Source organism: Papio anubis, chromosome 2, assembly GCF_008728515.1.
Source record: "Papio anubis isolate 15944 chromosome 2, Panubis1.0, whole genome shotgun sequence".
Classification (NCBI taxonomy): domain Eukaryota; kingdom Metazoa; phylum Chordata; class Mammalia; order Primates; family Cercopithecidae; genus Papio; species Papio anubis.
Window position 1 is genome coordinate 168369377 of NC_044977.1, and position 13336 is coordinate 168382712.

Sequence of the window (13336 nt, forward strand, 5' to 3'; positions counted from 1 at the left end):
AATGGTTTGTCTAACACAACATTTTTCTTCAAACTTTTCAAAGATTTCACAAAACAGTTTCAAGATAAAGACAAGAAAACAAATCTAACTGCATAGAAAAAAAATAGATTTCCCTTGGAACAAAACCCAGGCTTCTTACCAAGTCCCCATTTAATCTGGCCTCAGCCTATTTTTCAAATTCACCACCACATTCTCTCCACACCCTTAAGGTGATCCCAGTCACACTCCATGTTCTTTTGTGTTTCCTGAAACACAACTTCATTTCCACCTCAAAATTGTGCACTTGCTTTTCTTTAAGCTTAAAAAACTCCCCCCAACCTCTACTTGTCTCCTTCTCATCATTTAAACTTTTTTCAGATGTCCGATCCTCTGTAACCCCTCCCATCAAACCATCCAGTCAGACTCAAAGTTATCCTTTTTTATAAGTTCTTAACACTTTTCTATCATTTTTCATCTATACAGAGAAGCCCTGGCTTACAATGGTTCAATTTACAATTTTTAGACTTTACAATAGTGTAAAAACAATACACATTCAGTAGAAACAATACTTTGAATCTTGAATTTTGATCTCTCTTCCCATGCTAATGATATGCAGTATGATACTCTCTCAGCAATCATGACGTTAAACAACCAATACTCTACAATATGCAGTGATGCCAGTATTTTTGGATAATGTGTCTTGTGTTTTTACATCGCATCATGTCCACAAAATGCCACATGTGTCTCATGCTTCTGAAGAGGAGAAGGCAATTGCTCTTGAGATGACATTCAAGATAATTTCCCAAAATGAAGGCAGCAAGCCAGTAATAACCATGCCACGAGAGGTAGGACTTTCACATTCCACAATCTTGACCATCTTATTTTTTAAATGCATTTTTAACTTGCAATATTATCAACTTAAAATGGGATTAGCAGGAAGCATCATAATCTATTGTCTTTCCCATTGAGAATTGGGAAACTTTCTCAGGGAGCAGAAAGGTAATTGGGTAAAGATATCAAAAAATAATGGTGCACAGAAAATACCCAGAATGAAAACTCTCAAGAGGCAGAAGCAGCAAAAGATATACTTGGAGATTAACTGAAATGGGTCCTACATGAACACAATAAGATGTTTGTGTGATATTAGTTTTTTATTTCAGAAATGGGATATATATGTGTGTTTGTGTGCGTGTGTATATATATAGTCAATATCTAAATTTCTAAATTCTAAATTTAGAATTCTAAATTAATTCTAAATTTAATTCTAAACCCTTACCATCTAGGATATTACCCATAATGAACTCAAGAAATATATATGTTGACTGACCAAGACTTAATAGTTTAATTACCTTTGCTGTTGTCCCCGCAGAAGTGCATTCGCTGATTTTCTCAGGGAGCAGAAACCTCTGCTTTTTATTTGTGAAAGCAGCCTTGTAAAACCTGTGATTTAGTTTAGGTATGGCATTGTGAGGACATTATCTAACACAGTGTTATCACCATAGCCCTCTACTCATAAAACTTAAAAAAAAATCCTCTTGGAATATTGTCAGAAAATTTATTGCATTAAGGATTTGGCATATTTGTTTTCCTTAGAATATACATAAGTAATTGTATCCTTATTTGGCTTTGTCACCAGTAAGTCAATCTGTAGTATCTCGAACTTATCTTACATATCTGTATCTTTGTAAATACATATTATAGAGCATGTGCTAAAATGTATTCTAAGGGCTTATATAGTTCCTCACTTAATATTTTACTTGTGGGTTACTTCAGGGGCCAACTTTCAGAAACTATCAGAAATAAGAGAGGAGAAAATTAATGATGACTTTTTTCCACTTACATATCTATTACTAACTTATTTCCTAGATACATAGCATACTTTTATGTTATAACTAGGATCATTGTTTAACTCATAAATTTTAAAAAGCCAAGGAAAGGGAGAAAGAGGAAAAAAAGAGAAAACAGGCAAAACAAGGAAAAGAATAATTTTACGGAGTAACAATATATATCCCTGGACTAAAGGTAAACAAGAATCTGCATAAACAGGCTATGACACTACTTGGGATTAGATCCAAGTTTCCCAAAAGCAAATTTGTGTTTTATCTTATTGATAACTTTATCTGTAGAACTTGTAACTAATACAGATACCTACGTATCAGCTGCACAGTAAACTAGTAACATAAATAATGCAGCAGACATTAGCCTTTTTTTTTTTTTTTTTGGAAATTAAAGCAGATATATTTTATCCCAGGACAGTTGTTCTCAGTCAGGGGTGATTTTAAATATTTGCAACTGGAACTCTTAACAATGTCTGGAGACATTTCTGGGTGGTTCTACTGGTATCGAATGGGTAGAGGCCAGAGAAGATGCTAAATATCCTGCAAGGCACAAAACCGACCCTCATAAGAAAAAATTTTTGACTCCAAATGCCGACAGTACTGAAGTTGAGAACTCCTGTCCTAGAGGAATGATAAAAAATAATTTTCCAACAAAAATAAATCATGATTTATTTTAAATCATGATTCTCATACAGATATAAAATAAGTGTCTTAAAGAATGTATTTCAGTGAGAGAACCAGACAGATGTTATAAGTGGTTTAAAAGAAAAATCTAAAAAACAGACATATTTACAGACCAGGAAGCTGAATATGCAAATGGCAAAACGATCTGTTCCACAGGATGAGGAGGGAATTCAATTGAACTTCTACTGGACCCGCAGAGGTTATATACAATTTGCAGAATTATAGAAGATCTCCCATAGAATCAGGAAAGGCAAAAAGGTGTGATATATATGGACAATGGTTTTCCATATGTTTTTCCTACAAAAAGAAGGAGAGGTAGAGGAGAGATGTTGGATACCATTAACTGCTGCCATTAGCTAAGTATATTCTGGTAGCATTTGGATACTATTCATCAAAGAAGAGTTTTAGTAAGCATATAAACAATATTTCTATTTACCTTATTTCATATTGAGTAATTTTATTTCAAGGATCCTTGAATCCATCCCCTTCTCCTGGAAGGTGTACATCTAAAGTAGATTTTTTAAATTGGATTTTCTTCTCTCCATCTTTAGTTCAACAAAACAAGCTCAACCAGAATATAGCACGTAGAAGAAAGAAAAACAAAGAATGTATTATAATATACTGCGTCTGTCTAGCTAGATACTAAAACTAGAATCAAATATTTCTTTTTGAGTGAACCTTACAGTAAAAGATAAAATTTTTCAGTATAATATAGCCACGAGGACAGTATGATATCTCATAATAATCTATATAGAGGACAAATTAATGATTCATAGAAAACCACAGGCCTGGAAATAATTATTGAGACAATAAGTTTAAAAGAAACTACTTAGAATGTCCAGTATTAGGCCCCGAGGAAGCATGGATAATTCAACTTCCTATAAATCACTTAAGATTTTTTATGGCTCATTATTTATGTGTGAACAGTTTCACCAAGGTTGGCCAAGAGTCCACTGCAATCAAGATGTTAAATTCTTTTGGCTGTTTAACAGTTTGGCTGACTGAACATGAAAATAATATTTCTATATGTTCATTTTAGTAAATTTGTAAAAAATAAGCCACATAGGTTTGAATGAAACTCTCTGCACTTAAGATCATCTTTCCTATTTAATCTTCCAGTAAAATAAATATTGTGGCTTGGATTCCAACAAAGTTAGTACTTTTTTTTTTTTAAGTCTTCTTTCTTATTTTTTAGTTAAAATATTGAAGTCTTTAAAAGTATTTTTGACCTGAACTTCAGAATGATAGGGATAGCAACAATATAATCAAAGTTGAAAACATTTAAGTGTATAAAAACTAAGCTCAACAAAGTATATCTGAATTTGATTGGGTAAGAAAACAAGAAGAATTGTATATACCACAGATCAATTGATTAGAGAATAAGAGAAACCCTGTGGATAGCTGCTCTGCTTATTATCATTCTATCGTCATTTCTCAATTACCTGAAAATGTTATTTCTCACACATAACTAGTGGTAACACAGTAAAGATAAATGCTTCTACTATGCTAGGAAGAGCATACTTTCAACTAGGAAGACATTACATTGTATTCTATTTCCTTAAATGATCACTGTGACATTAATCAAAGTGAATGCTGATTAGAAAATTAAAAATTTGATTGTCTTTTTGCAGAATGAAAGAAAAGATATTAATCAAAGATTCTCAGAAGGGTCTAACTAGTCCCTTACTTCAGCCAACACCTGCCCCTTGAAAGCAGGAAGATAATGGCTGCTAACACATGAGAGTTTGAGAGCAACTGATTGCTGTAAACAACTTTTAATTCTTCTTTAATCAAAGTAATTACAAAGTACAATGGTTCTTTGACACTTACACTCTATCAAGGTAAGGTTAAGGTGCTTTTAAGACACTTCACTTGTGCCGAAGAAATAAAACTGCATCTTACTCTACTAATCCTAGAGTCATAGACATTGCTTACCATTTAAAAAGTTAAAATCTAGGTTAATATTCTTATCTAAAAGAATCATATTTCAATTTTAGTAACATGAATATTTGGAATTTGGAAAAGCCAATAATCATATTTTTATCAACTTTAATAAATGACAGAAAAGCCACCTCCTTACATCTGGTGATGTCAAAAGTGTTTCACGGCAAAACTCCAAAGTGGGCAACTTTCAATAAGTTAGCATATGCATGTTCTTTAAAGATTCATGAGAATTGGCCTGGTGCAGTGGCTCATGCCTGTAATCCCTGCACTTTGGGAGGCTGAGGCGGGTGGATCACCTGAGGTCAGGAGTTCGAGACCAGCCTGACCAACATGGCAAAACCCCATGTCTATTAAAAATACAAAAATTAGCTGGGCACGGTGGCGTGTGCCTGTAATCTCAGCTACTCAGGAGGCTGAGGCATGAAAATAGCTTGAACTCGGGAGGTGGAGGTTGCAGTGAGCCGAGATCGCGCCGTGCACTCCAGCCTGGGTGACAGAGTGAGACTTTGCCTCAAAAAATAAATAAATAAAAATAAATAATCATGAGAATTGAAATGGTGAGTCATTGGGGCATTGGCACAAAAATGAAAATTTATTATTTATTATGAATTAATTTAAATTTGTTTTAAGTGTACATTTCTATACTTCCAGAATATCAATGGAGGAAACACTAGGATCCAGTCTTCAGCATAAAAGTTCAGAATTTGTATTAGATTTACTCTCGTATAAGTCTGTCCTTTAATTGCCACTGTACATTATAATTTATAATAGCCACTCATTATTTATATATTCAGTAACACTCTAACAACGCTTATCTTAGCATAGTGATCTCATGAAGAGGTATAAGAGTTTAACAGATACATTATGGGACTAAAAGTTACAAGTCCTGCATCTGAGACCCAGATCTATTAAGTCTTTAGCCATAGAAGCTCAAACAATGCATCTAAAGGTGCTAAGACAAGTTTTATCCTTGAAAATTGATGATGGCACATTTCTTGCTTGTATCACAGTTATACTTTGTGGATTAAATGGGAAATGCATTTGCAAAATGTTGAAACAAATCATTGTGAAGATACATGATTTTACCAATCATCATCATGCATTCACCATTGGTGATACAAACGTCCACAGAGTATTTGCATCTCCATTTTATGCACATCAAACCAAAGTACTGGCCTTTGCTGCTTATGGATGGGACTCTAATGCAAAACTAAACTATCAGTGTGAGGATGTCAAAGGTAAGAAATATAGAATGGAACAAAATAATAAAGGGCACAATTTTAGAGTTTCCTTTCCTGTTCTAAAATTTTTATATCTGAAAATAGATAATATGAATAAAATTGTCAGAAATAACAAGAGATTCGTTATTTCAACACATGCATTCACTTAAGACTTTATTTTACATGGTTGGTAATGAAGAATAGAAAACACAAGCAGTAGTTATATAATGTCACATGTCATTGTATTTCCGTGTTTGTGCTTATTCCTATTTTCACAAAGAATGAGACAGCTCAAAATTCTAATTCTAAGTAACAGATTTAACTTTTTCCACACTAAAACTAACTTAATAGTTCCCAAAAGGAAGTAAAAAATGAAATAGAGATTTAGGGGAAGCAGGCAAGTAAGGGAAGCAAGTTAGTAGTGGTGAGAAGCAGAGCTGTGGGTTCAACAAAGTCAGAGGAGAGTCAGAAATGAATACTGAAAAAGTGAAAAAATGGTTGGCAACAGATGACTCAAGTAGCTTTGAGAGGCCGAACCTAAAAGAATCCCTAGACACAACCCATACTGGTGAAAGAATCCTTTTATGGAATACCAGGACCCAAGGGGTAGCCTAGAAAGTCATAAAGGCAACAGCTCATTCAGATAGGCTCTGAGTAGCTCACAAACACTAAAATCTTCAAATTCAAGAAAGCAGCAGAAGATATGAAGGAAACTGCAAGATCTGATGAAATAACAGGGAGAAAAATTTTAGATTTATAGCTCAGGTTACCTCTCTCTGAAGATACGGTGTTTTGACTGAGTCTTAAAGGATGGCTAAGCATTACATGATGAAAGAGTGAGGATATTTAAGACATGTGGGAGGGCCCTGATATGAATAAAGGCTTAGTGTGTTTAAAGAACGTTGTGGATAAAGTACCAAAAATGAACAGTAGTTTCTCTAAAATATGTTTAGCATTTTAAACCTCACATCCTTCAGGAAGCCTTTCTGATTTCTCCTAATTTGAGTGCTCTCCCCTGTGCTCCCCAACACTATGTATCTCTACCACTGTATTTCCTAGATTTTGTTATAATCTGCTTTAATGACATTTCCTATACTGCGTCACTTGCTTAGTTAGAACAGAACAGGTTTTATTCATGTTTACACCCAACATGGCCTACGACAATATCAAGAAGAGAAGCATTTAATAATTTGTTCAGTTTCAAAAGAATGCAACTATAAATGTATTCATTAGTATAAAGTAATTAACTCCAAAAGTACAGTCACAATGGTGACTGCATCATTGTCACCGAGTGTATCATTGTGACCATTTGAATACATTTCCAATCTGAAGCATTTGCTCATCCACTATAGAAGTCTTTGGTAATTGATCCATTGAATAATCTGAGCCTCATGAAAGAGTTTGACCATTTTTGTTTTTCTCCAGTCATTTCGTGTTTCCCTCTGGCCGTATTCTGCTCTCTCTTCTCTGTCCATGAATTATCTGAGGTGGATCCAATGACTTTCCAATAAGTGAAGTATTGAACAATATACTTTAGTTAATCCATTTTAAAATTTGATCTCATATTCAATTTAGTTCTATAATTCTCCTCTTCACATTCCTACATCAGCCAACTCCTTGCCTAGGATCAAAGGCTAGAAAATTCAAATATGTGTCCTTCATTTTCCCTCCCTGACACCCTCCACTTCTTTTTCATTTCTTCCAGGGGTTTGAAGAAAGGATCAGAGAAAATTGGCAAAATTTGTTTTACTTAAAAAGATGCAATTGAGGCCGGGCGCGGTGGCTCAAGCCTGTAATCCCAGCACTTTGGGAGGCCGAGATGGGCGGATCACGAGGTCAGGAGATCGAGACCATCCTGGCTGACACGGTGAAACCCCGTCTCTACTAAAAAAATACAAAAAACTAGCCGGGTGAGGTGGCAGGCGCCTGTAGTCCCAGCTACTCGGGAGGCTGAGGCAGGAGAATGGCGTGAACCCGGGAGGCGGAGCTTGCAGTGAGCTGAGATCCGGCCACTGCACTCCAGCCTGGGCGACAGAGCGAGACTCCGTCTCAAAAAAAAAAAAAAAAAAAAAACTAAAAAAAAGATGCAATTGAAGTCTGCTCTTGGTTAAGAAGTCCTTCTTTTGGGAAGGGATTCAGATGCTGGCTATCTTGTGGGGTCTGGGTTTATTGGAAACCTTGCAGGGTTCTCCTCACTCTTCCAGGTATGGGAAATGGGCTTGACGGGACCTTTTCTAAATGCTACCTGCAGTTTTCTCCTGCATCTCCCACAGCACTTCTTCATGAGTTCCCTTACCTGATAGGCAGTCCTCTTAGGCAGGTAACTAGAAATTTGGACTCAGTCTTTCTACATTCTATGGTGTCCACTTCCTACACAGAAATGTTACACATCCTGTCATAGCAAAGAATATAAATGCAGGACTATCTCCATCTACTCTCAATAGTGTTTTTGTTTTTTTGTTTTTTAATTTCAATAGGTTTTTTGGGGAACAGGTGCTGTTTTGTTACATGAACAAGTTATTTAGTGGCCAATTCCGAGATTTTGGTGTACTCATCACCCAAGCAATGCACACTATACCCAATGTGTAGTCTTTTATCCCTCATACCCCTCCCACTCTTTCCCCAGAGTCCTCAAAGTCCATTGTATCATTCTTATGCCTTTGCGTCTTCACAGCTTAGTTCCCACTTATGAGTAAGAACATATGATATTTGGTTTTCCATTCCTGAATTACTTCACTTAGAATGATGGTTTCCAATTCCTTCCAGGTTACTGTGAATGCGATTATTTCAATCCCTTTTAAGGCTGAATAGTATTCCACTGTGTGTGTGTGTGTGTGTGTGTGTATGGAATATACATGTACATATATATGTACATATACATATATCATATATATAATATACACACACACCACAATTTACCCACTCATTGATGAGAATTTGGGCTGGTTCCATATTTTTACAATTATGAATTCTGCTGCTATAGATATGCGTAAGTATCTAATTTCTATAATGACTTCTTTTCCTCTGGGTAGATACCCAGTAGTGGGATTGCTGGATCAAATGGTAGTTCTACTTTTAGTTCCTTAAGGAATCTCCACACTGTTTTCCACAGTGGCTGTACTAGTTTACATTCCCACCAGCAGTGTAAAAGTGTTCCTTTTTCCACCACATCCATGCCAACATCCATTATTTTTTTAATTTTAAAATTATGGCCATTCTTGCAGCATAAGGTTGTATTGCATTGTGGTTTTGATTTGCATTTCCCTGATCATTAGTGATGTTGAACATTTTTTCACGTGTGTGGCCATTTGTATATCTTATTTTGCGAATTGTCTCTTCATGTCCTTAGCCCACTTTTTGATGGGGCTGTTTATTTCTTTCTGAGTTCCTTGTAGATTCTGGATATTAGTCCTTTGTCAGATGTATAGATTGTGAAGACTTTCTCCCACTCTATGGGCTGTCTGTGTACTCTGCTGATTGTTTCTTTCGCTGTTCAGAAGCTTTTTCATTTATTTAAGTCCCATCTATTTATATTTGTTTGGTTGCATTTGCTTTTGGGTTCTTGGTCATAAAATCTTTGCCTAAACCATTGTCTAGAAGGGTTTTTCCAATGTTATCTTGTAGAATTTGTATGGCTTCAGATCTTTTTTTTTTTTTTTCGTATGTATTTTTTTTTTAATTATTATTATACTTTAAGTTCTAGGGTACATGTGCATAACGTGCAGGTTTGTTACATATGTATACTTGTGCCATGTTGCTGTGCTGCACCCATCAACTCGTCAGCACCTATCAACTCGTCATTTACATCAGGTATAACTCCCAATGCAATCCCTCCCCCCACCCCCATGATAGGCCCCGGTGTGTGATGTTCCCCTTCCTGAGTCCAAGTGATCTCATTGTTCAGTTTCCACCTATGAGTGAGAACATGCGGTGTTTGGTTTTCTGTTCTTGTGACAGTTTGCTAAGAATGATGGTTTCCAGCTGCATCCATGTCCCTACAAAGGACACAAACTCATCCTTTTTTATGACTGCATAGTATTCCATGGTGTATATGTGCCACATTTTCTTTCTTTCTTTTTTTTTTTTCCTATGAATATTTATTGTGGAAATGTCAGAGTAATTAACTCTTACAATTAGAAAATAGTATTTCTTTTTTTTTTTAAATTTATTTATTATTATTATACTTTAAGTTGTAGGGTACATGTGCATAACATGCAGGTTTGTTACATATGTATACTTGTGCCATGTTGGTCTGCTGCACCCATCAACTCGTCATTTACATCAGGTATAACTCCCAATGCAATCCCTCCCCTCTCCCCCCTCCCCATGATAGGCCCCGGTGTGTGATGTTCCCCTTCCTGAGTCCAAGTGATCTCATTGTTCAGTTCCCACCTATGAGTGAGAACATGCGGTGTTTGGTTTTCTGTTCTTGTGATAGTTTGCTAAGAATGATGGTTTCCAGCTGCATCCATGTCCCTACAAAGGACACAAACTCATCCTTTTTTATGGCTGCATAGTATTCCATGGTGTATATGTGCCACATTTTCTTAATCCAGTCTGTCACTGATGGACATTTGGGTTGATTCCAAGTCTTTGCTATTGTGAATAGTGCCACAATAAACATACGTGTGCATGTGTCTTTATAGCAGCATAATTTATAATCCTTTGGGCATATCCCCAGTAATGGGATGGCTGGGTCATATGGTACATCTAGTTCTAGATCCTTGAGGAATCGCCATACTGTTTTCCACAATGGTTGAACTAGTTTACAATCCCACCAACAGTGTAAAAGTGTTCCTATTTCTCCATATCCTCTCCAGCACCTGTTGTTTCCTGACTTTTTAATGATCGCCATTCTAACTGGTGTGAGATGGTATCTCATTGTGGTTTTGATTTGCATTTCTCTGATGGCCAGTGATGAAGAGCATTTTTTCATGTGTCTGTTGGCTGTATGAATGTCTTCTTTTGAGAAATGTCTGTTCATATCCTTTGCCCACTTTTTGATGGGGTTGTTTTTTTTTTTTCTTGTAAATTTGTTTGAGTTCTTTGTAGGTTTTGGGTATTAGCCCTTTGTCAGATGAGTAGATTGCAAAAATTTTCTCCCATTCTGTAGGTTGCCTGTTCACTCTGATGGTAGTTTCTTTTGCTGTGCTCTTAAAGTCTGATCTATCTTGAGTTGGCTTTTGTAAAAGGTGAGAGAAGAGGATCCAGTTTCACTCTTCGACATGTGGCTTGCCAATTATCCCAGCACCATTTGTTGAACAGGGTGTCCTTTCCCCACTTCATGTTTTTGTTTGCTTTGTCAAAGATCAATTGACTATAAGTATTTGGTTTTATTTCTGGGTTCTCCATTCCATCTCATTGGTCTCTATGTGCCTATTTTTATACCAGTACCATGCAGTTTTGGTGACTATGGTCTTACATAGTTTGAAATCAGGTAATGTAATGCATCCAGATTTTTTTGTTTGTTTGTTTGTTTTTGCTTAGTCTTGCTTTAGCTATGCAGCACTTTTTTGGGTTCATATGAATTTTAGGACTATTTTTTCTAGTTCTGTGAAGAATGATTGTGGTATTTTGATTGGAATTGTATCGAATTTGTAGATTGCTTTTGGCATTATGGTCATTTTCATGTATTTCCATTTGTTTGTGTTGTCTATGATCTCTTTCAGCAGTGTTTGGTGGTGTTCCTTGTAGAGGTCCTTCACCTCGTTTGTTAAGCATATTCCTACATTTTTCCTTTTTGGTTTTGTTTTCCAGCTATTGTAACAGGGGTTGAGTTCTTGATCTGATTCTCAGCTTGGTCACTGTTGGTGTATAGCAGGGCTACTGATTTATGTACATTAATTTTGTATCCCAAAACTTTGCTGAATTCATTTATCAGCTCTAGAAGCTTTTAGGAAGAGTCTTAAGGGTTTTCTAGGTATATGATCCCATCATCAGCAAACAATGACAGTTTGACTTCCTATTTATCAATATGGATACCCTTTCTTTCTTTCTCTTGTCTGATTGGTCTGGCTAGGACTTCCAGTATTATGTTGAACAGAAGTGGTGAAAGTGCTCATCCTTGTCTTGCTCCAGATTTACAGGGAATGCTTTCAACTTTTCCCCACTCAATATAATGTGGGCTATGGGTTTGTAATATATGGCTTTTATTACACTAAGGTATGTCCCTTCTATGCCAATTTTGCTGAGGGTTTTAATCATAAAGGGATGCTGGATTTTCTCAAATGCTTTTTCTGTGTCTATTGAAATAATCATGTGATTTTTATTTTTAATTCTGGTTATGTGATATATAATGTTTACTGACTTGTGGATGTTAAACCATCCCTGCATCCCTTGTACAAAACCCCCTTGATCACAGTGGGTTATCTTTTTGAGATGCTGTTGGATCCAGTTAGCTAGTATTTTTTTTGAGGACTTTTGCATCTATGTTCATCAGGAATACTTGGGTGTAGTTTTCTATTTTTGTTATGTCCTTTCCTGGTTTTGGTGTTAGGGTAATACTGGCTTCATGGAATGATTTAGGGAGGATTCCCTCTTTCTCTATCTTGTGGAATAGTGTCAATAGGGTTGGTACCAATTGTTTGAATGTCTGACAGAATTTAGCTGTGAATCTGTCTGGTTCTGGACATTTTTTGTTGGTGGTGGTGGCAACTTTTTAATTACCATTTCAATCTTGCTGCTTATTATTGGTTTGCTCAGAGTTTCTATTTCTTCTTGGTTTAATCTGGGAGGGTTGTATATTTCCAGGAATTTATCCACCTCCTCTAAGTTTTCTAGTTTTTGTGTGTAAAGGTGTTCATAGTAGCCTAGGATGATCCCTTGTACTTCTGTGTTATCAGTTGTAATATATCCTGTTTCATTTCTTATTGAGCTTATCTGGATCTTGTCTCCCCTTTTCTCTCCTCTTTTCTTGGTTATTCTCACTAATGGTCTGTCAATTTTATTTATCTTTTCAAAGAATCAGCTTTTTGTTTCATTTATCTGTTGTATTGTTTTAATTTCATTTAGTTCTGCTCTGATCTTTGTTATTTCTTTTCTTCTGTTGGGTTTGGTTTGTTCTTGTTTCTGTAGCTCTTTGAAATGTGACCTTAGATTATCTATTTGTGCTCTTTCAGACTTTTTGATGTAAACATTTAATGCTATGAACTTTCCTCTTAGCACCACTTTTGCTGCTTCTTAGAGGTTTTGATAGGTTGTATCACTATTATCGTTTAGTTCAAAGAATTTTTAAATTTCTATCTTGATTTCATGGTTGACCCAAAGATCATTCAGGAGCAGGTTATTAGATTTCCATGTGTTTGCATAGTTTTGAGGGTTCCTTTTGGAGTTGATTTCCAATTTTATTCCACTGTGGTCTGAGGGAGTACTTGCTATAATTTTGATTTTCTTAAATTTGTTGAGACTTGTTTTGTGGCCTATCATATGATCTATCTTGGAGAATGTTCCATGTATTGATGAACAAAATGTAAACAAATCCTCAAAATATACCAAAATAAAATCTCCTTAAAGTGTAAATCTCAAAGGACCTAATAAATTATAACACAATGAAAAAAACACAAGGTATTCAACAAATAGAATGATGAATAGAATAGTACCTCATATCTCAATACTAATGTGGAATGTATATAGCCTAAATGCTCCACTTAAAAGACACAGAATGGCAGAATA

General features: G+C 35.8%; 1 protein-coding gene and 1 long non-coding RNA gene across 2 annotated transcripts in view; both read right to left on the reverse strand.

Annotated features, from left to right (window-relative positions):
* ZNF385D (zinc finger protein 385D) overlaps positions 1–13336 on the reverse strand; it is a 963288-nt gene that overhangs the window by 853566 nt on the left and 96386 nt on the right. The window lies entirely within an intron of this gene.
* Positions 1518–4754, reverse strand: LOC116273660. Its single transcript, XR_004181980.1, has 2 exons — positions 2938–4754; positions 1518–2798 (listed from the first exon to the last, which is right to left on the reverse strand). It is a non-coding gene; the product is annotated as an uncharacterized LOC116273660 (long non-coding RNA).